General features: G+C 44.4%; 1 protein-coding gene across 4 annotated transcripts in view; it reads right to left on the bottom strand.

Annotated features, from left to right (window-relative positions):
* Nucleotides 1–23559, bottom strand: part of LOC103790987 (amyloid beta A4 precursor protein-binding family B member 1-interacting protein-like) — a 216554-nt gene that overhangs the window by 155293 nt on the left and 37702 nt on the right. The window contains exons 1-2 of one of the 4 annotated variants that reach the window (XM_078329662.1): nucleotides 2713–22211; nucleotides 707–1608 (exon numbers count right to left, since the gene is read on the bottom strand). The gene's annotated coding sequence lies outside the window, so the exon portion shown is untranslated. Of the gene's footprint in view, nucleotides 1–706; nucleotides 22212–23559 lie in introns of those variants that run through there. The other 3 variants (XM_078329660.1, XM_078329661.1, XM_078329659.1) reach the window with 3 other exon arrangements.

Below are 23559 nucleotides of genomic sequence, written 5' to 3'. Positions count from 1 at the left end.
CTCGCTGGGTGATGTGCTGTTGTCACAGCTATTTAAGGTTGTTCTGAATCAGACACGAGAATCTTCAACAGAATTTACAGTCAACTGAGAGATTATGAACTAGATCAGTAACTACATCATAATTATTAGGTATGATTTTAAGTAGATTTAAATGAATCCTCATTAATCTATTGGGTTGAAAAATGTTATGGAGGATATCATTTCAATTTACCTATTATTTTAAAAGGTATTTTTCCTCCATCACCTTGGGGATGAATGTAGGACATTAATGGGGAAAATAGAAAATGCACATTTTCAGCGTAACCCTTTTTTCTATTTTTAAGACAGGGCCATTATCTATCACCCAGGCTGGAGTGCAGTGGCACGATCACAGTTCACTGCAGCTTTGAAATCGTGGGGACAAGCAATTCAAACACCTCAGGCTTTTGAGTACCTAGGAGCACAGGTGTAGCCCACTACGCCTGGCTAATTATTCTATTTCTAGTAGATATGAACTCTCACTATGTCACCCAGGCTGGTCTGGAACTCTGGAGCTCAAGCAATTCTGCTTTGGCCTCTCAAAGTGCTGGGATTAGAGGTGTGAGCCACCACACCCAGGCTATTTTCTCTTTTTAAAGAGCAGTTATTGGAACAATGTGAATGGTTTAGGACATGGGCTTATAGGGGTGGCTGGGTGGAATGTGTGTCAGCTACTTGCTGGCCTCACCTTCCATGTTTCAGCACGTGTCTGGGCCTCTTGGAGAACAGCACTGACAGAATGTGCAGCCTGGGGCATCTGTGCACTGGGCTGAGGGGTGCGTTTGATAGGTCCTGAGAGGGAGGAATAGAGAAAAGAAGAGTGAGCAAAGCATCTTCCACATTCTTGAGATTTAATCTGAAAATACAAGGCAGTTTACATCTCTAAAGCAAAGAAAGATACTTGCTGGCTACTTCTTTAAAAAAAAGCAATAATAAAAACAAAAAAAGAAAGCAAGTCACAGGCATGGCATGGTGCACAAGACCTTATTAAAAATCTGAGGTTCTGTGAGCAAACTTTATATGAGATTCTGGAAGGTGAGTACGGTATTTTATAAACCCCACTGAGGAGGGTCTGGATTAACTGGAATCATGGAGAGGAATAGAAAGTTTTACTTTAGAAAACACTTTCATAACTGAAAAGGAAACTTTGAAAACCTATTTATCTTCAAAATAATTACTTTGCTGTTTTCCCTGAAATGTATTTTTCTAGTTTCATACCACACTGAGTACAGGAACAACTTTTGAACATTGTCCTCAACAAAGAGTACATTGGACAGAGACACAATAGACAGAGATTTGGGCAAAATGTGGGGTTTCCTGAAATAACCTGTTATTAGATGTGTTCCCCAGCCCTCAAAGTCCTGGTATTGAAATTTTATTTTCTTGCCTTTTAATTTGTCCTTTTGACACAATGCTTGACTCATGGAAGGTTTACAGCTGTGAGAGAATCAGATAGAAGAAGCTCTACATTGATTTCTTGGGTTCTTTACAAAGCATCCCATATAGGATGGAATCCTCTCCACACTTGGGCTATTTCTCCTGTAACTGAACTGCCACGCAGCCCATGCTGAAGGTCTTCAGCTCCTCTCCCTGTGAACGCAGAGATGCTTTAGCCATGCTCAGCACCACTGTTCTGCCTGTTTATCTCTTAAACTAGTTTTCCAGTAATTTGAGAAACCCGTTAATCTACGTGACAACTCAAAGAATGAGTTCAGGAGATTAGAAAATAAAGAAAAAAAAAAAGGAAAGTTTGGCTGGGCTCTGGTGGGTCATTCCTGTAATCTCAGCTTTAGGGCAGGCTGAGGTGGGGGGATCACTTGAGGTCAGGAGTTGGAGAACAGAGTGGCCAATTTGGTGAAACCCCATCACTGCTAAAAATACAAAAAATGTAAGACCTACAACTATAATCCCAGCAGCTCGGAAGGCTGAAGGAGAATTGCATGAATGTGGAAAGCAAGTGTTGTAGTGAGCTGAGATCATGACACAGCACCCCAGCGTGGGTAACAGAGTGAGACTCAGTCTCAGAAAAAAGAAAATAAAAGAATGATACAATGGCCTTTGGAAACTCAGGAGCAAACTATGGGAAGTGAGAGAAAGATCAGAGACTACAAACTGGATTCCGTGTGTACTGCTTGGGTGAGATGCACTAAAACCTCCCAAATCAACAGTAAGAAGTTAGTCAAGTAACTAAATACTACCTCTTTGTTTGCCAAAAATGTATCAAAAGAAACATTAAAAAAATTTTTTTTGAAAACTGTGAAAATTGAGTACAGTATTTTCAGGTTACAAAGGCACATCTATCATGAGGCTTAATTATTCTAATGTTAAAAGAAATGAAGAGAACAAACAAAGTTTAAACAGAGAAGCAGTCAGACATTTCCTCTACAGCAATAAAATCTGTAGCATACATTTCATATTCTGAAACTTAGCTTTCAGCCAGCCTGTGGGAAGAACAAGAGGACCCAGGACTGGGCATTGGGATAGGAAGGAGGAAAGAAACCATCTGGACACAGCAGGGAAAGAGAAGGGGTAGGGACTCGAGGCAGAGCCAGTCCTCCTGCTTGGGACCTGGGCCTAGGAAAGTTAACTAGGGCAGAGGGAGGAGCCCCAGTCTGTGGATGCCTTTGGGTGTAACTTTAAGTCACTAGGGCCAGAGGAGGTCCTGAGTCCTAGGGGTATCCATAGCCTCCCTACCTTTGGTTGTCTTCTGGTCGAAAATGTGCCGCAAGTCATGACCCTCGCTGGCTCCCAAATCTGACTGGGCAGGCTCCAAAGCAGTGGGGTCTGGTGCTACTGTCACTTCTACCTCGTAGATCTCAGAGCTGCAGGGCTGCTCCTTTCACGTCACCCTGAGCTGGTCCCGCTTGGGACTGGCATTGGGGTACAGCGTGTTCCAGGCACTTCTGCTCCTTTCTGCAGGGGTCTGTGCCTTTGCTGACTGTCAACTTATAACTATGAGCCCCAGGATGGCTCCACAGAACTCCTGTGGGGGCTCTGCCTGGGCTTGACTTTGGTGCACATGTGACAGCTCAGTGTGGTCCCCATGGGGCAACTCTGATTTTCTTGGGCACCTGGGCCTCTGCCTGCCCATATGTCTGCAGAGCTCCACACCTACTGACTCTTCCTGGCAAGGCACAGCTGGCCTGGACAGTCCTGGAGCATGGGGCTGTACCCTCCTTGTAGCCTGCACCCCCCTCCTCACCTGGCCATCCTGAGCTGACTTCTCTGCAGCAGTCAGAATCTGCCTGGTTGATTTAGAATGGGCCTGGATGCACCAAACCTGACAGCTATGACTGCAGAAGGAGAGAGCACAGAGGAGCTCCTCATCCTCCACCACTACCCATGAACTGAAGATCCCCCAATGTAGTCACCCAACTGAAGACCACAAACTGAGGGCACAAAACAAAGGCAACCAATGAGGGCAGCCACTGAAGGCCTCCAGGCGAAGGCCGGTTGACCTGCCAACCAGACTGTTTCCTGGTTAACAGGAAGCAATCATGCCCAGGGCACCTCCATATTCCCCCCAGAGTCAGAACTTGAAGGAGTAGGTACAAGCCTCACTATGCCCTGCCCTGCCAGCGGTCCCACCCCACCTTTCACTCATTACTGGCTGCTGGGAGCTTTCAGATTTCTCACTGTGCTGATGTTCCTAGGGATCATCACCTTACAATGAATGATGCTAAAATTACTGAAACAAAATCTGCCTCATGCACTAGCTGGGATTCATAGAACCTCCTTTCCCCCATTACCTCTGAGCTCTCTAGAAACTGGAAAAATGACAGTGTTCTGCATGTGGTTTCAGAAAAACACACTGCCACGACTTAAGGCTACCCTACAATGTAAAATGTTTTATATATTCAATACATATATATTCAATTTACCTTTTTTGAAAACAACACACATATTCAATGTAATTAACAAGATAAATAGAGAAAATTTCTACACTAAGCTCATCAATTTTGTAACACTCACTTTCATGTAGCAACTTAAAATTTATGGTTTCAGCAAAGAAAGGGGCTTATAGAAGAGAAAACCACCCTGTTAATACAAGATTTTAAATGTGATCCTCATTGCTACTAGTAAATAACAATTAACCAGTATGTATTGTGAACTGCCTCATGACTATGGTGACTTATTTATTCTCTCTGACTCTTGGTTTGATTATCTACAAAATACAACACCAATTTTATAAGCTTTCTCTAAAAATTAGATGACAGAAAAAGAATCCTCCTTTATATATTGAACACTTACCAATTTATAGGCATCGTGTCCAGATTTTTACACACTTACCTTATGGAGGCCATGTGACAACTTCATCTTTTAAATTACATGCATTATGCACAGGTTTTTACACACTTACCTTATGGAAGCCACGTAACAACTTCACAGTTTAAATTACAGTCATTATGGCCAGATTTTTAAACACTTACCTTATGGAAGCCACATAACAAATCCACAATTTAAATTACGATCATTATGGCCAGATTTTTACACACTTACCTTATGGAAGCCACATAACAAATCCACATTTTAAATTACAGTAATTATGGCCAGATTTTTACACACTTACCTTATGGAAGCCACATAACAAATCCACAATTTAAATTACGGTCATTTTGGCCATATATTTACACACTTACCTTATGGAAGCCACATAACAAATCCACATTTTAAATGACAGTCATTATGGCCGGATTTTTACACACTTACCTTATGGAGGCCACATAACAACTTTGCTTTTTAAATACCAGGCATTATGGCCAGATTTTTACACACATACCTTATGGAAGTCACATAACACTCCCATCTTTTATTGATAAGCAGACTGAGGCTCAACCAAGTTAAAAACACATTCCCCACCACATCATAATGAGTGACGGAAATGGGATGCAAATTCCATTCTGTCTGACAGCAAAGGTGATGCAACGTAACAGAGACTGAGTTGTACCCAGCATATGGAGGGAGTCACAACACGTGGGTTCCCTTTCTCTACCCTTTCATGTGTGAGTTTCATTGGTTTTTATGGCCTCAGAACAATCCTAAACTCCCTCCCAGGTTGCCTTGCAGTGGTTCCCTTTTCCTGGGGATGATTACTAAGCTGCATATTTAGACCACATATTTAGCTCCTTATAAACAGGTGCTTTGATTAAGAAAAGACATTTTCTAGGCCAAGAGATGTGTTGATCATGAAATAAAATTTTCTAGTCCCTAGGTTACTAATGGTGAATTGTCTAGCTTCTGTAAAATATATATTGCTATTCCACATAAAAAATCACAGGATCCACGGAATTTGTGCAGAAAGATTTAGAACTATGCTGCAGGAGCATCTTCCTTACAGCTGTGCAGGAAGACCAGACTTTACACACAAAAGCAATAGCACCTCCAAGGGCCAGGGGTGGTGGCTCCTGCCTTTCACCCTAGCAATGTGGGAGGCCAAAGTGGATGGATCACTTGAGGCCAGGAGTTGGAGACTAGCCTGGGCAACACAGTGAGACCCTGTCTCTACAAAATATCATTTTATATGACTGGACTCAAGAAGAGCACCTCTAATGTTGCTTTGTGATAAAGAAATCTGGTGCAGAATTCGAGATGTGAAATTTTCAGTCTTACCGTCGGACTTAAGTTTAACTAGAAAAGCTGTCAGACACTTTCTCTACAGCAATGAAATCTATAGCTTATATTTTGTATTTTGAAAACCCAGTTTTCAGGCAGCCTGGGCAAAATGAAGAGGAAAGAGAACTGGGCATTGACATAGGAAGAAAGAATTGGTGGGACTCAAGGCAGAGCCAGTCCTCCTGCTTGGGGCCTGGGGCTGGGAAAGCTAACTTGGGCCAGGTGAGAGAGCCCCAGGCTGTGGATGTCTTTAGGGGAAACCTTAAGTCAGCAGCGGCCTCAGGAGCTCCTGCTGTATCCAATCTTTTGTAGATGAGCATAACATAACACATAGATGAGCCAAGCAGTATTCGTTGCCTCCTTACCTTTGGTTGTCTTCTGGTCTGGAATGTGCTGCAAGTCAGGACCCTGGCCAGCTCCCAAACCCAACTAGGCAGGCCTCAAAGCAGTGGGGTCTGGTGCTACTGCCACCTCCATGTCATGCATAATGGAGCATCAGAATGGTTCTGCTCGCCACACTCTGAGGTGGCCCTGCCTGGGGCTGGCATTGTGGGACAGCATGTTCTGGGTGCCTCTTTTCCTCTCTGCTGGTGTCTCTGCCTTTTATGACTGCTCACTCATGGACATCAGAGTCCCAGGATGGCTTTGTAGAACCCCTATTTCAGCCCTGCCTGGTGCTGCGTTTGGTGTACATGAGATACTTAAGTATGGTCCCCTTGGGGCAACTCTGCTCTTCTCAGGCAGCTTAGGACTTCACTTGCTTCCACGTCTTCAGAGATCAGAACATGCCACCTCTTCACAGCAAAGTCACGCTGGCACCAGCAAGCCCCCAGACGTAGGGCTGCATCCCACTTAAATCTCACAGCTTAGCTTACCCACCTACCTTGAGCTGACCTGTCTGTAAAAGTTGCAAACCTGCCTGGTTTATTTAGAGTGGGCCTAGGTGCAACAAGTCTGAGAACAGTGACTGTAGGAAGAGAGCACAGATGGAGCTCCTTCTCCTTCCACCACTGCCAAACCAACTGAAGACCAACAACTGAAGAGCACCAACTGAGGGCACTGAACAAAGGCAACCAATGATGGCACCCACTGAAGGCCACCAGGTGAGGGCGTGTTGCCCTGCCAACCAGACCGCATCCTGGTTACGAGGACACAATCAGGCCCAGAATCCCTTCCATGTGTCTGCCAACATGGAACTTGAGAGACCAGGCAGGTGGTTCACAAAGCTCCATCCTGCGAGCCACTGCATTCCACGTTTCATTCATTCCTAGCTGTTAAGAGCTTTCAGGTTTCTCACTGTCTTGGAGTTCCTAGGGATTATCACCTTACAATGAATCATGCTAAAATTCCTGAAACCAAATCTGGCTCTTGCACTAGCTGCAATCCATAGAAACTCCTTTCCCCTATAACCGCTGAGTTTTTAATTAACTACAAAAATGACAGATTTCTGCAGGTGCTTTTAGAAAAAACATTGCCAGGAGCTAAGTCTACTGTGTGATGTCTAATCATATTTCAGATATATATACATATGCATTCAACCCATACATATTTTATTTACATTTTTGAAATAAACCTATATATATCAATCAAATTAAAAAGAGCAATAGAAGATATTTTCTAAATTTATCCACTATGTATATCACAGTTTCCTAATGAGCACTTTATACAGCAACTTAGTATTGATGGTTCCAATAAAGAGGCTTACATAAGAGAAAAGCATTGTCTTAATACAAGATTTTAACTGTGATCAGCATTGCTACTTTCCACAGGCAGTTGCCCAGTAGATGGATTGTGAACTGCTCTGTGACGATAGTGACTCATTGAATCTTTCAGATCCTTGGTTTGATTATGTCAAAAATATGAGCAACACCAGTTTTATAAATTTGCTCTAAAAATGATGAGAGAAAAATAATCCTCCTTTAGTTTATAATGAAGACTTACAAAATTATATGCACTGTGTCCAGATTTTTACATACTTACCTTATTGAAGCCTTAAAACAACCCTTTAAATTACAGTCATTTTTGCCCACACCAATTTATATACATTTATATTATGGAAGCCTCTAAATAATCCCTTCTTTTATAGATGAGTACAGTGAGGTTCAGAGGAGTTAAAAGCACATTCACCATCACGTGCTAAGGAGTGATGGACTGGGATTCAAATCCAGTTCTCCCTGACGCCATAGGTACTGCAACTTAACAATGACCAAGTTATACTCAGGACATGGAGGCAGTCAGAACATGTGGATTCCCTTTCTCTACCCTCTTATGTGTGAATTTGAATGGCTTTCATGGCCTCATAACCAACCTAAACGCCCTCTCAGGTTGCCTTGCAGTGGTGCCCTTTCTCCTGGAAATGACAAGGAATCTGCATATTTAGACTACAAGCATCTCCTTAGAAACAGCTTTGTTGATGGAGAAATGAAATTTTTGGCCAGGGATGGTGGCTCTTGCCTGTACTTTGGGAAGCCAGGGCGGGCAGATGTCCTGAGATCAGGAGTTCAAGATGAGACTGACAAACATGGTGAAACTCCACCTCTACTAAAAAGTACAAAATTAGCTGAGAGTCTGGCAAACGCCTCTAATCCCAGCTACTCAGAAGGCAAAGGTAGGAGAATTGCTTGAACCCAGGAGGCAGAGTTTGCAACAACCTAAGATCATGTAACTACACTCCAGCCTGGGCAGTAAGAGCAAAATTTTATCTCAAGAAAAATACAAAAATTTCTAGGACTTAGGTTACTAACTGTGAATTGTCTAGTTTATCTGCAATAAGCAAAGGTAACATTACATGTAAAATGTCACAGGATCCACTAAATTTTTCCAGAAAGATTTGGAATGATGCTGTAGGAGCATCTTACTGATAGCTGGGTAGGAGGAACAGTGGAAACATGCAAAGTAAGAGCACCTCCAAAGTCCAGGTATGCTGTTTTTTTCCTATCTGCTCAGCAATGTGGGAAGCCAAGGTAGGTGGATCACTTGACACCAGGAGTTTGAGACCAGCCTGGGGAACACAGTGAGACCCTGCCTCTACAAACAGTTTTTTAAGGATTAGAATAAAGAAGAGTACCTTTGATGCTCTGATCTTGCTTTAAAATACAGAGCACTAGGACAGAAATATAGATATAAAATTGTGTGTCCATATAGGGTTATTTAAGTTTAAAGAGAAGAAATGTCAAACATTACCTCTACAGCAATGAAATCTGTGGCATTCATTTTGTCGTTTGGAAACTTAGTTTCTGGCCAGCCTGGGGGAAGCAGAAGAGGTCCCAGAACTCAGCATTGGGGTAGGAAGGAGGAAGAAAACTGGATGGACCCAGCAGGGAACCAAGATCAGCTGGGAAGGCAAGGCAGACCCAGTCCTTTTGCTTGTGGCCTGAGCCTAAGAAAGCTAACTAGGGGAAGGAGGGAGGAGCCCCATGCTATGGATGCCTCCAGGTGCAACCTTGGGTCAGCAATGGCCAGAGAAGCTCCTGAGGCCAAGCAGTGTCTGTCGCCTCCCTACCTTTGGGTGTCTTCTGGTTGCCAATGTGCTGCAAGGCAGGACCCTCTCCCTCTCTGAAATCCAACTGTGCAGGCTCCAAATCAGTGAGGTCTTGTGTACTGGCATCTCCACGTGGTAGATCTCAGAGTGTCAGGATGTCTCTTCCCACTGCACCCTGAGCTTGCCCCACTTGGGGCTGGCATTGGGGTACAGCATGGTCCAGGTGCCTCTGCTCCTCTCTGCTGAGGCTTGGCTCTTTGTTAGCTTCCAACTCAGATGTCAGAGCCCAGACTGGCTCCGATGAACCCCTGCACCAGCGAAGTCTCGGGCTGTCTTTGGTGCGTGTGGCCAGCGTGATCCACAAGGGGCAGCTCAGCACATCTCAGGCAGCTTGGGCCTTCACTGGCCCCCATGTCTGCAGACCTCAGCACCTGCCACCTCTTCCCAGCATAGGCATATCTTTCACAGGTAGCACCAGGCCATGGAGCTGCATATCACTAGCAGCCCCCACCCTGCTCACCCCCTCACCCAGAACTGACTTATCTGCAACAGCCACCACCCTGCCTGGTTTATTCAGAATGGGCCTGGATGCAACAAGCCTGAGTGCAGTGACTGCGGGAGGAGAGAACATCGATGGAGCTCCTTCCGCCGCTGCCCAACTCAAGGCCACCAACTGAAGACCACCAGCTGAGGGTGCCAAGCCAAGGCAACGAGTGAGGGCACCCAGTGAAGGCCACCAGGTGAAGGCCCATTGCCCTGCCATCCAGACTGCATCCTGGTGTAGAGGAAACAATCAGGCCCAGAGCCCCCTGCATGCCTCTCCCTAAACTTGGAACTTGAGAGCACAGGCACAAGGCTCCAAGGCCCTGCCCTGCCATTGTCCCTTCCCCACCTTTCATTCATTCCTGGCTGCTGGCAGCTTTCAAGTTTCTCACTGTGCTGAGGTTCCTGGGATCATCACCTTATAATGAATGATGCTACAATTACTTAAATCAAATGTGCCTCATGCAGTGTTTTGGATTCATAGAACCCCCTTTCCCCCATAACCTCTAAGCTTCATAGAAACTAGAGAAATGACAGATTTCTGCATGTGCTTTCAGAAAAAATCATTGCCGTGACTTATGGCTACCCTCTAATGTAAAGTTTTAAGCATATACGTATACACAAATGTATTCAATAGGTATATGTCCAATTTACATTTTTTGAAAATAACACACACATTCAAGCAAATTAAGACTAATAGAGGAAATTTTCTAAAATTTATACACTAAGCTTTATCACAATTTTCTATTGCTCACTTTCATAGAACAACTTAAAATTCATGGTTTCTTACATAAGAAAGAGGCCTATGTAAGAGAAACCACCACATAATACAGTATGTTAAACGTGATCCTCCTTGCTGTAAAAAAACAATTATCCAGTATGTATTGTGAACTGCTTTGTGACTATGGTGACTTATTCAATCTCTCTGATTCTTAGTTTGGTTAACTGCAAAATATAACAACAATTTTATAAAGTTGCTCTAAAAATTAGATGAGAGAAAAATAATTCTCCTTCTGCATATATTGAACACTTACCAATTTATAGACGTCGTGTCCAGATTTTCACACACTTACCTTACAGAGGCCACATAACAACCCCAAGTTCTAATTACAGTCATTATGCCCAGATTTTACACACTTACCTTATGGAAGCCCCAGAACCACCTCATGTTTTAAATTACAGGCATTGTGGCCAGAGTTTTATACACATAACTTATGGAAGTCTCATTTTTTATAGATGAGCAAACTGAGGCTCGCTGGCGTTAGAAACACATTTCCTACCATGTCATAATGAGTGATGGTATTGGGATTCAAATCCGGTTCTTTCTGACAGCAAAGGTTGTGCAAAATAAGGAAGATGAAGTTGTGCCCAGCAGATGGAGGAGTGAAAACGTGGATCCCTTTCTCTACGCTTTGTTGTGTGAGTTTCATTGTTTTTTACGGCCTCAGAACAATCCTAAACTCCCTCCCAGGTTGCCTTGCAGTGGTCCCCTTCTTCTGGGGATGATCACTAAGCTGTATATTTAGAACACACATTTACGCTCTGATTAAGAAAAGACATTTTCTAGACCAAGAGATGTGTTGATCATGAAACAAAATTTTCTAGGCCCTAGGTTACTAACTGTGAATTGTCTAGCCTTTCTACAAAACATAGGGCTATTCCATGTAACAAAGTCACAGGATCCACTGAATTTGCAGAAAAATTTAGAACTGTGCTGCGGGAGCATCTTCCTGACAGCTGTGCAGGAAGACCAGACTATACACACAAAACAAGAGCACCTCCAAAGGCCAGGTGTGGTGGCTCCTGCCTGTCACCCTAGCAATGTGGGAGACCAAGGTGGGCAGTTCACTTGAGGCCAGGAGTTCGAGACTAGCCTGGATAACACAGTGAGACCCTGTCTCCACAGAAAATCATTTTATAAGATTAGAATCAAGAATAGTGCCTCTAGCATCGCTTTATGATAAAGAGGCATGGTGCAGAATTTAAGATATGAAATTGTAAGTCTCACCATTGCTACTTAAGTATAACCAGAAAAGCTGTCAGACATTTTCTCTATCCAAAGAAATTTGTAGCTTAAATTTTAAATGTTGACAACTTAATATTGAGGAAGCCTAGGGCAAGATGAAGAGGAAACTGCACTGGGTATTGGGATAGGAAGAAAGAAGACTGGGTGGGGATTTGAGGCAGAGCCAGTCCTCTTGCTTGGGGCCTGGGGCTGGGAAAGCTAATGAGGGACAGGAGGGAGAGCTCCAGGCTGTGGATGTCTTTCGGGGGAACCTTGAGTCAGCAGTGGCCTCAGGAGCTCCCGCTGTATACAATTTTTTATAGATCAGCATAACATAACATATAGATGAGCCAAGCAGTATTTGTTGCCTCCCTACCTTTGGTCGTCTCCTGGTTGCCAACGTGCTGCAAGTGAGGACCCTGGCCAGCTCCCAAACCCAACTGGCCAGGCCCCAAAGCAGTCAGGTCAGGAGACACCCCCACCTCCACCTCCTAGATCTTGGAGCATCATGATGATTTCGCTCACCACACTGTGAGCTGGCCCTGCCTGGGTCTGGCATTGTGGGACAGCATGTTCTGGGTGCCTCTGCTCCTCTCTTCTGGTGTCTCTGCCTTTTCTGGCCACTCACTCATAGATGTCAGAGTCCCAGGATGGCTTCGCAGAACCCCTGCTTTGGCCCTGCCTGGTGCTGCCTTTGGTGCACATGAGATACTACAGGGTGGTCCCCTTGGGGCAACTCTGTTCTCAAGCAGCTTGGGCCTTCAGTCTCTTCTATGTCTGAAGAAGTCAGAACATGCTGCCTCTTCCCAGCAAAGTCACACTGGCACAGGCAACCCTGGCCATAGGGCTGCATCCCACTAGCAGTTTGCACCTTACCTCACCCACCTACCTTGGGTACTTGTCTGTAAAAGTCGTGAACCTGCCTGGTTTATTTAGAGTGTGCCTAGGTGCAACAAGCCTGAGAACTGTGACTTTAGGAGGAGAGAGCACAGATGGAGCTCCTTCTCCTTCCACTACTGCCAAACTAACTGAAGACCAACAATTAACTGAAGCCTTAAAAAACCCTATCCTTTAAATTACAGGCATTTTGTTCACACCAATTTTTACACCCTAATATTATGGAAGGCTCATAATAATCCCATTTTGTATAATGGAGCAAACTGAGGTTCAGGGGTGTCAAAAACACATTCATCATCACGCCCTAATGAGTGATGGAACTGGGATTCAAATCCAGTTCTCTCTGATGCCAAAGGCAGTCACCAACTGAGGCCACCAACTGAGGGCCTTTGGTTAACAAAGGTAACCAATGAAAGCACACTCTGAAGGCCACCAGGCAAGAGCGGGTTGCCCTGCCAACCAGTCCGTATCCTGGTGAAGAGGAAACAATCAGGCCCAGAGTCCCCTCCACGTGTCCTTGCCAACTTGGAACTTGAGAGACCACGCACGTGGCTTACAAGGTCCCGCCCTGCCAGCCACCACATCCCACCTTTCATTCATTCCTGGCTGCTAAGAGCTTTTGTGTTTTTCCCTGTGTTGAAGTTCCTAGGGATTATTACCTTACAATAATTGATGCTAAAATTCCTGAAGCCAAATCTGGCTGCTGCACTAGCTGGAATTCATAGAACCTCCTTTCCTCCATAACCTCTGAGTTTTTTACAAACCACAAAAATGACAGATTTCTGCACGTGCTTTCAGAAAAAAAATTGCCACGAGCTAAGTCTACTGTGTGATGTCTAATTATATTTCACATATATGTACACATATACATATACATTCAATCTGTACATATTCCATTTATATTTTTGATATTCACCTACATATTCAATCAAATTAACAAGAATAGAGCACATTTTCTAAATTTATACACATTTTCTAAATTTATACACTAAGTTTATCACAGTTTCCTGATGACCACTTTATACAGAAACTTAGAATCGATGGCTTCAACAAACAAGAGCCTTTTGTAAGAGAAAAGCATTCTCCTAATACAAGATTTGATATGTGATCAGCATTGCTATTTTCAATGACCCAATAAATGTATTGTGAACCACACTGTAACTACTGTGACTCATTTAATCTTTCAGATCCTTGGTTTAATTATCTCAAATATATAAGTAACACCAGTTTTTATAAACCTGCTCTAAAAATTAAGGAAAAATAATCCTCCTTCTCTGTAGAATGAAGACTTGCAAAATTACAGGCATTGTGTCCAGATTTTTACACACTTACCTTATTGAAGCCTTAAAAAACCCTATCCTTTAAATTACAGGCATTTTGTCCACACCAATTTTTATACCCTAATATTATGGAAGGCTCATAATAATCGCAGTTTTTATAAAGGAGCAAACTGAGGTTCAGGGGAGTCAAAAACACATTCATCATCACGTCCTAATGAGCGATGGAACTGGGATTCAAATCCAGTTCTCTCTGACGCCAAAGGCAGTGCAACATAACCAAGACCAAGTTATACTGAGCAAGTGGAGGCAGTCAAAACATGTGGATGCCCTTTCTCTACCCTCTTATGTGTGATTTGGAATGGATTTCATGGCCTCATAACTAACCTAAACTCCCTCCCAGGTTGCCTTGCCATGGTTCCCTACCTTTCAGAAATGACTAGAAATCTGCATATTTACACTACAAGCATCTCCTTAGAAAGAGGTTTGTTGATTGAGAAATGAAACTTTTGGCCAGGGATGGTGGCTCTCTCCTGTACTTTGGGAAGCAAGGACGGGCAGATGTCCTGAGGTCAGGAGTTTGAGAGAAGCCTGACCAACATGGTGCAACTCCATCTCTACTAAAAAGGACTAAATGAGCTGAGTGTGTGGTGAATGCCTCTAATCAAAGCTACTCAGAAGGCTAAGGCAGGAGAAACACTTGAACCCAGGAGGCAGAGGTTGCAATGACCTAAGATGCTCTCATTGCACTTTATTCTGGGCAACCAGAGCCAAATTTTATCTCAAAAAAATAGATATGAAAATTTCTAGGACCCAGATTATTAAATTTGAATTGCCTAGCTTATCTGCAATAAGCAAAGGTATTATTTCACATAAAATGTCACAGGATCCACTGAATTTGTCTAAAAAACTTTGGAATGATGTCTCAAGAGCATCTCACTGACAGCTGGGTAGGAGGAGCAGTGGAAACCTGCAAAGCAAGAGCACCTCCAAAGTCCAGGTGTGCTGGTTCTTGCCTATCTGCTCAGCAATGTGGGAAGCCAAGGTGGGTGGATCACTTGACACCAGGAGTTTGAGACCAGCCTGGAGATCACAGAGAGACCCTGCCTCTACAAAAAAAAAATTTTTTAAATGATTAGAATCAAGAGGACATGCCTCTGACCCTCTGACATTGCTTTAAAATACAGAGCTCTAATCCAGAAATCAAGAAATGAAATTGTGAGTCCCAATAGGGCTATTTAAGTTTAAATAGAAGAAATGTTAGACACTTTTTCTACAGCAATGAAATCTGTAGCATTCATTTTGTAGTTTAGAAACTTAGTTTCTGGCCAGCCTGGGGGAAGCAGAAGAGGTCCCAGAACTCAGCATTGGGGTAGGAAGGAGGAAGAAAACTGGATGGACCCAGCAGGGAACCAAGATAAGCTGGGAAGGCAAGGCAGACCCAGTCCTTTTGCTTGTGGCCTGAGCCTAAGAAAGCTAACTAGGGGAAGGAGGGAGGAGCCCCATGCTATGGATGCCTCCAGGTGCAACCTTGGTTGAGCAATGGCCAGAGAAGCTCCCGAGGCCAAGCAGTGTCTGTCGCCTCCCTACCTTTGGGTGTCTTCTGGTCGCCAATGTGCTGCAAGTCAGGACCGTCTCTTGTTCCCAAATCCAACTGTGCAGGCTCCAAAGCAGGAGGTCTGGTGTACTGCCACTTCAGTGTGGCAGATCTCAGAGTCTCAGGATGTCTCTTCCCACTGCACCCTGAGCTTGCCCCCCTTGGGGCTTGCATTGGGGTACAGCGTGTTCCGGGCGCCTCTGCTCCTCTCTGCTGGGGCTTGCCTCTTTGTTAGCCACCAACTCACATGTCAGAGCCCAGATTGCCTCCGATGAAACCCTATGCCGGCCATGCCTCAGGCTGTCTTTGATGCATGTGGCCAGCGTGATCCACAAGGGGCAGCTCAGCACATCTCAGGCAGCTTGGACCTTCACTGGCCCCCACGTCTGCACTGCTCAGCACCTGCCACTTCTTTCTAGCATAGGCACGGCTGGCACAGGTAGCACCCAGGCCATGGAGCTGCACACCACTAGCAGCCCCCACCCTGCCTCACCTGCTCACCCTGAGCCAACTTATCTGCAACAGCCACCACCCTGCCTGGTTTATTCAGAATGGGCCTGGATGCTGTGACTGAGAGCTGAGAGCTGTGACTGGGGGAGGAGAGAACATTGATGGAGGTCCTTTCACTGCTGCCCAACAACTCAAGGCACCACCTGAAGACCACCAGCTGAGGTTACCAACCCAAGGCAACCAACAGGGGCACCCAGTGAAGGCCACCAGGTGAAGGCCAGTTGCCCTGCCATTCAGACTGCATCCTGGTTACGAGAAAACCATCAGGACCAGAGTTCCCTGCATGCCTCCCCCTAAACTTGGAAGATGAGAGCACAGGCACATGGCTCCAAGGTCCCACTCTGCCATCGGCCCCACCCCCTCCTTTAATTCATTGCTGGCTGCCTGGAGATTTCAGTGTTCTCACTGTGATGACATTCCTAGGGATCATCATCTTACAATGAATGATGTTATAGTTACTGAAACCAAATCTGCCTCATGCACTATCTGGGATTCCTAGAACCCCTTTTCCCCATAAGCTCTGAGATTTTTAGAAACTAAAAAAAAGACAGATTTCTGCACTTGCTTTCAGAAAAAAGCCTTGCCAGGAGCCATGCCTACTCTATAATGTGAAGTCACATTTCATATATATGTATAGATACATCCAATTCACATATATTCGTTTTACACTTTTGAAAATAACATACATATGCAATCAAATTCACAGGACTAACCAAAGAAATTTTATAAACTCTACACACCAAGTACATCACATTTTCTAATGATCACTTTGATAGAGCAACTTTGAATTTATATTTTCAACAAACTGAAAGGTTTATGTAAGAGAACACCACCACAAAATACAAGATTTTCAATGTGATTATCATTGGTACTTTTAACTAAAATCTACCCAGTAAATATATTGTGAATTGCTTTGTGACTGTGGTGATTTGTTTAGTCTTTCTGGTCCTTGGTTTGATTATCTCAAAAATGTAAGTATCATCAATTTTATAAACTTGCTCTAAAAATTAAATGAGACAAAAATAATCCTTCTTCTCCATATATTCAACACTTAGAAAATTATAGGCATTGTGTCCACATTTTTACACACTTACCTTATAGCAGCCTCATAACCCTCCCTTTTGAATCACAAGCACTTTGCCATGATTCTTACACACTTACCTAATGGAGGCCTTATAAACATCACATCTTTTATAGTTGAGCAAACTGAGACTCTGATGAGTTAGAAACACATTCATTATGACCTCATAATGAGGAATGGAACTGGGATTCATCTCCAGTTTTCTCTGATGCCAAGAATGGTGCAATTTAATGAGGACCAAGTTATACCCAGAACACAGAGGGATCAAACAGACGGATTCCCTTTTCTACACCCTTGTGTGTGAATTTCAGTGGCTTTCACGCCTCAGAACAATCCTAAGCATCCTCCCAGTTTGCCTTGCAGTGGTTCCCTTTTTCTTGGGGATGATTAGCAATCTGCGTATTTAGACCAAAAGCGACACATTTTAAAAGCTGTGTTGATCAAGAAATGAAATTTGCTAGGCCATAGGTTACTTACTTTGAATTGTCTAGCTTCTCTGCAATAAATAAAAGGCTATTCCATGTAAAAAAATCACAGTATCCACTGAACTTGGGCAGAAAGGGTGGAACTCTGCTGTAGGACCATGTAACTGACAGCTGTGCAGGAAGACCTGCAGAAGCACACAAAGCGAGAGCGCCTCCAGCGGCCAGGTGCGGTAGTTCTTGCCTGTCATCCCAACAATGTGGGAGGCCAAAGAGGGTGAATGAATCACCAGAGGCCAGGTGTTTGAGACCAGCCTGGGCAACAGAGTGACACCCTGTCTCTACAAAAAATGATTATTTTTAATTACTCGAATCAGGAAGAGTACCTGTAATCCTCTGCCGTTGCTTTAGAATAGCTTTGGTCTAGAACTCGAGATATAAAATTGTGAGTCCCAATGTGGCTGCTTAAGTTTAAATAGAAGAGCTTTCAGATATTTTCTCTACAGCACTGAAATCTGTAGCATCCATTTTGTATTTTGAAAACTTAGTTTCTGACCAGCCAAGGAGAAGAAGAAGAAGAGGGCCTAGAAATGGGCATTTGGGAAGCGAGGAGAAAAGAAACCGGCTGGATGCAACAGGGAAAGACGAAGGGGTGGGCAGTCCAGGCAGAGCCAGTCCTCCTGCCTAGGGCCTGGGCCTAGGAAAGCCAACTAGGGGCAGGAGGGAGGAGCCTGGGGCTGTGGATGCCTCTTGGGGTACCTTGGGTCAGCAACAGCCAGAGGTATCTGACCAAGTGATATCTGTGGCCCCCCTACCTTTGGGCATCTTCTGGTCGCGTCACCAACGTGCTGCAGGTCAGGACTCCGGAATCAGATTTGGCAGGCTCCAAGCATGGGTGTCTGGAGCTGCTCCCACCTGTGGCTCATGGATCCCACAGTGCAGGGTGACTTTGCCCACTGCACCCTATCTGGCCTTGCTTGGGGCTGGCAATGGGGGACAGCATGTTTCAGGAGCTTCTGCTCCTCTCTGCTGCGATCTGCACCTTTGCTGGCCGCCGGCTCATTGATAACAAAGTCGCAGAACAGCTCCACAGAACCCCTGTGCCGGCCCTGCCTGGGGCTGGCTTGGGTGCACTTGCCACAGGGCAACATGCTCCCCATGGGGCCCCTCTGCTCTTCTGGGGCAGCTTGGGCCTCTGCTTGTCCCCATTTCTGCAGAGCTGAGCACCTTCTGCCTCTCCCCAGGAAAGGCAACCAAATGGCACCAACTTAAGGCACCCACTGAAGGCCCTACATGAAAGCCACCTAATGAAGGCCGGTTGCCCTGCCAACCACGTCGCGTTCTGCTTAGGAGGAACCAATCAGGACTTGAGTTCCCTCTAGGCGATGGCCTGTCATTTGTGAGGTGGGAGTCTGGGCACTGGCTCATAAAGCCCCCCACCCCAACTACCCCATCTTACCTTTTGTTTATTGGTAGCTGGTAGCAACTTTCTTTACTGTGAATTATAAATATGAATTCTGGTGAAATTTTTGTATCCTAACGTACCTCAAGTACATCCTGACTTTCAAAGACCCTCATACCTCATGGCCTCTGAGTTTTCTGGGAACTACACAGAATGCAATTTCTGCAGGTGCTTTCAGAAAAAACAGTGCCATGAACTGAGATTATTCTGTGATCTTTTGATCTATATGATATATATATATATATATAATTGATACCATATATGAAAAATGTTAATATATATTCACAATTATATTATTAATTTTCAATACACATATTTAAGAAAATTAAGACAGAAAAATTTTCAAAATTTATATACTAAGAGCAACATGTTTTTCAAATGATGAATTTGATAGAACAATTTCGAATCTATGGTTTTAACAAATTGGGAGGCTTAGGTAAGATAAAAGCACCATATAATGCAAGATTTTCATTGTGGTCATCATTACTTTTTTTTTTTTTTTTTTTAGATGAAATTTCACTCTTCTTGGCCAGGCTGGAGAGCAATGGCACAATCTCGATTTAGTGCAACCTTCACCTCCTGGGTTCAAACAATTCTCCTGCCTCAGCCTCCCAAGGAGCTGAGATTACAGGCATGCAACACCATACTCAGCTAATTTTGGGTTTTTAGTAGAGACAGGGTTTCCTCATGTTGGTCAGGATGGTCTTGAACTCCAGATCTCAGGTGATCCGCCCACCTAGGCCTCCCAAATTGCTGGGATTACAGGACTGAGCCACTGCACCTGGCCCATTTCTACTTTTAACTAGCACTTACCCAGTAAATATATTGTGAATTGCTTCCTGACTGGTGATTTATTTAAACTTACTGATTTTTTGATTATCTTAAAAATATTTATAATACCAATTTTATATACTTGTCCAAAAGTTAAAGAAAAATAATCCTTCTCCATATATTGAACAATCACAAAATTAAAGACATCGTGTACAGATTTTTACTTACCTTATTGAAATCAAATAACTTTGTCTTTAAATTACAAGCATCATTCCGAGATTTATACACACTTACCTTATGCAGTTCTCATAACAACCCCACCTTTGACAGATGAGCAAACTGAGGCTCAGAGGAGTTAAAAGCACATTGACCATCACGTCATAATGAGTGATGGAACTGGGATTCAAATCCAGTCCTCCCTGCCTCAAAGGTGGTGCAACTTTACAAAGACCAAGTTACACCCAGCACGTGTAGGATCAAAACATGCGGATTCCCTTTCTCTACCCTCTTACGTGTGAGTTTCAATGGTTTTCACGGCCTCAGAACAATCCTAAACTCCCTCCCAGGTTGCCTTTCAGTGGATCACTTCTCCTTGGGGATGATTAGGAATCTGCATTTTTGGACCACAAGCATCTATAAACAGTTGTGTTCATCATAAAATAAAACTTTCTAGGCCATAAGATACTACCTGTGAATTGTTTAGCTTCTCTTCTACAAATAATAGGCTATTCTATGTTAATAAATCACAGAATCCACTGAATTTTTGCAGAAAGATTTGAAACGGTGCTGCAGGAGGATCTTCCTGACAGCTGCGCAGGAAGACCAGCTGAAACACACAGAGCAGGAGCCCCTCCAAAGCCCAGGTGTGGTGGTTCTTGCTTGTCAGCCCAGCAACGTGGGAGGCCAAGGTGGGTTAATCACTTGAGACCAGGAGTTTGAGAACGGCCTGGGCAACACGGTGAGACCCTGTCTCTATATAAAAAAAAAAACACTTTTCATGAGTAGAAACAAGAAGAGAACCTCTGACATTACTTTCGTTTAGAGCTCCGGTCTAGAATTGAACATATGAAATTGTGATTCCTAGAGCCAGTCCTCTAGCTCGGGGCCTGGCGAGCAAGTAAAGCGAACCAGGAGCAGGAGGAAGGAGCCCCAGGTTGTGGCTGTTTCCAGGGGGGACCCTTGGGTCAGCAATGCCTAGAGGAGCAACTGAGAGCCAGCGGTATCTGTGTCCTCCCTACCTTTGGATGTCTTCTGGTCGCCGCTGTGCTGCAGGTCAGGGTCCCCGCATCAGATTGGGCAGGCTCCAAGCAGAGGTGTCTGGCGCTGCTCCCACCTTCACCTCCACCTCCTGGATCTCAGAGCCTCAGGATGGCTCCGCCCACCTCAGCCTGAGCTGGCCCCGCTTGGGGCTGGCATTGGAAAACAGCTCCACTGTGGCTACTTAAGTTTAAAGAGAAGAGGTGCCAAGGCCGGGCCCGGTGGCTCACGTCTGTAATCCTAGCACTTTGGGAAGCCGAGGCGGGTGGATCATGAGGTCAAGGATCAGAGCATCCTGGTCAACATGGTGAAACCCCGTCTCTAGTAAAAATACAAAAAATTAGCTGGGCATGGTGGCGCGTGCCTGTAGTCCCAGCTACTCAGGAGGCTGAGGCAGAAGAATTGCCTGAACCCAGGAGGCGGAGGTTGTGGTGAGCCAAGATCGTGCCATTGCACTCCAGCCTGGGTAACAAGAGCGAAACTCCGTCTCCAAATAAATAAATAAAAATTAAAAAAAAAAAAAACAAAAACAAAAACAAAGTGCCAGACGTTTTCTCTACAGCAGTGAAATCTGTAGCATCCATTCTGTATTTTGTAAACTTAGTTTTCGGCCACCTGTGGGAAGAAGAAGAAGTCCCAGAACTGGGCACTGGGGTAGGGAAGAGGAAGGAAACCGGCCAGACACAACAGGCAAAGAAGAAAGGGTGGGGACTCGAGGCAGAGCCAGTCTTCCTGCCTGGGAGCTGGGCCTAGGAAAGTTAACAGGGGGTGGGAGGGAGGAGCCCCGGGTTGTGGATGTCTCTAGGGGGAACTTTGGATCAGCAACGGCCAGAGGATTCCTGAGGCCAAGCGGTTTCCATTGTCTCCCTACCTTTGGGCATCTTCTGGTGGCCAGTGTGCTCCAAAGCAGTGGGGTCAGGCACTAGAGCCATCTCCATCTTGTAGATCTGACTCGAAGCTGAAGAACGGCTCTGCCCCGCTCACCCTGAGCCGGCAACGCTTGGGGCTGGCATTAGGGTACAGCGCGTTCAGGGCGCCTGTAACTCCTCTCTGCTGGGGCTGCCCCTTTGCTGGCCGCCCACTCATAGACGGCTGTGCAGAACCCCAGCACCCGCCCTGCTTGGGGCTGGCTTTGGTCCACGTGCGACAGGTCAGCGTGGTTTTTATGGGGAGCCTCTGCTGTTCCCGGGCACCTTGGGTCTTTGCTTCCTTCCAGGTCTGCACGGCTCAGCACCTGCTGACTCTCCCAGCGGAATGAAACCAACTTTGAAGGCACTAACTGAAGGCCACCAACTGAAGGCCGGTTGCCCTGCCAACCAGACCGTGTCCTGCTTAGGAGGAACCAATCAGGCCTTGAGTTCCCTCCACGTGCAGCCCTTCCATTTGTGATATAGGAGCCCAGGGACCTGCTCACAAGGCCCCGCCCCCCAGCGGTCCGCCCCACCTGCCATTCATTGATAGCTGCTAGCAATTTTCTGGTTTCCTCACTGTGCATTATGAATATGAATGATGTTAAAATTACTGTAACCAAGTGTGCCTCATGCACTGTCTGGCATCCAAAGGGTCCCCTTTCCCCCATGGCTTCTGAGGGTTTTTGAAACTAGAAAGACAAATATCTGCAGGTGCTTTCAGAAAAAAAACATTGCCATGAGTTAAGTCTACTCTGTTATGTTAACATGTGTACATGTTATATGTATACATATTTAATGTGTGTATATAATATATATGCATTCAATAAGCATATATTCAGTTTAAATGTTTTTGAAAATAACACACATATTCATTTAAACTAGCAAGTGTAATGGGTAAATTTTCTAAAATTCATACACTGAGTGCATCACATTTTTCTAAGGCTCATGTGGATAGAGCACCTTTCTAGATGCAGCCCTTTACACATGTTACTGGTTTTTTCCTTCTTTCATCAAACGTTTCTTTAGAATTGACTCGAGGCAAGATACGGTAGAGAAATGGAAGAATCAATTAGAGGAGCTGTTCAACTAGTAGGTTAGACTGATGGGTATACACGCAACTTCAATAAAATGATATGTATTGAACGAACCTGGGGAAAAGTGCTAAGATGAGCTCCAAATCCCTGTATTTATGAGGATGCCCTCTTCATAGTAAAATATTAGTAATACAATAGCATGCTCTCCTTGATCTCTCACCTTTAATTTCACGGTATAATCTTCCACCATTTGTATCCTAACTAAGTATTTCCTCCATAATCCCCAGGAAATAGCAAAACCACTGAAAATAAACATTTCAATCTTAGATTTACTGTTGAAAGAAGTGTGTCATTGATGCCTCAGTTTATTATTGTGGCGCCAAATTCCCAGTGCGGAAGCAGCATGAGCTGGAATTCATGCCCTTCATTTAAATGATTGCAGATCATTGACTTTTTCTTGGTAAATATTTAAGAAAATTTCTATTCTCTTAATGCTGTAAAGGGATCTTAAAATCACGGGGATATAGTTGTACTCTGCATGACAATGTACATATTCCTTCTTTTTGTTTAGTACAAAAATAGCACTTAAGGAACTTCTGTGGATAGAAATTCTAAGTAACAACTAGATCTGAGATTTTGTATAAATCATAAAATGTACAAACGTTTTGTGTTGTTTGGTT

This window comes from Callithrix jacchus, chromosome 7 (genome assembly GCF_049354715.1).
Source record: "Callithrix jacchus isolate 240 chromosome 7, calJac240_pri, whole genome shotgun sequence".
Taxonomy (NCBI): domain Eukaryota; kingdom Metazoa; phylum Chordata; class Mammalia; order Primates; family Cebidae; genus Callithrix; species Callithrix jacchus.
Note: the sequence above shows the minus strand (reverse complement) of the source record. Positions and strands in the feature narration are given on the sequence as shown.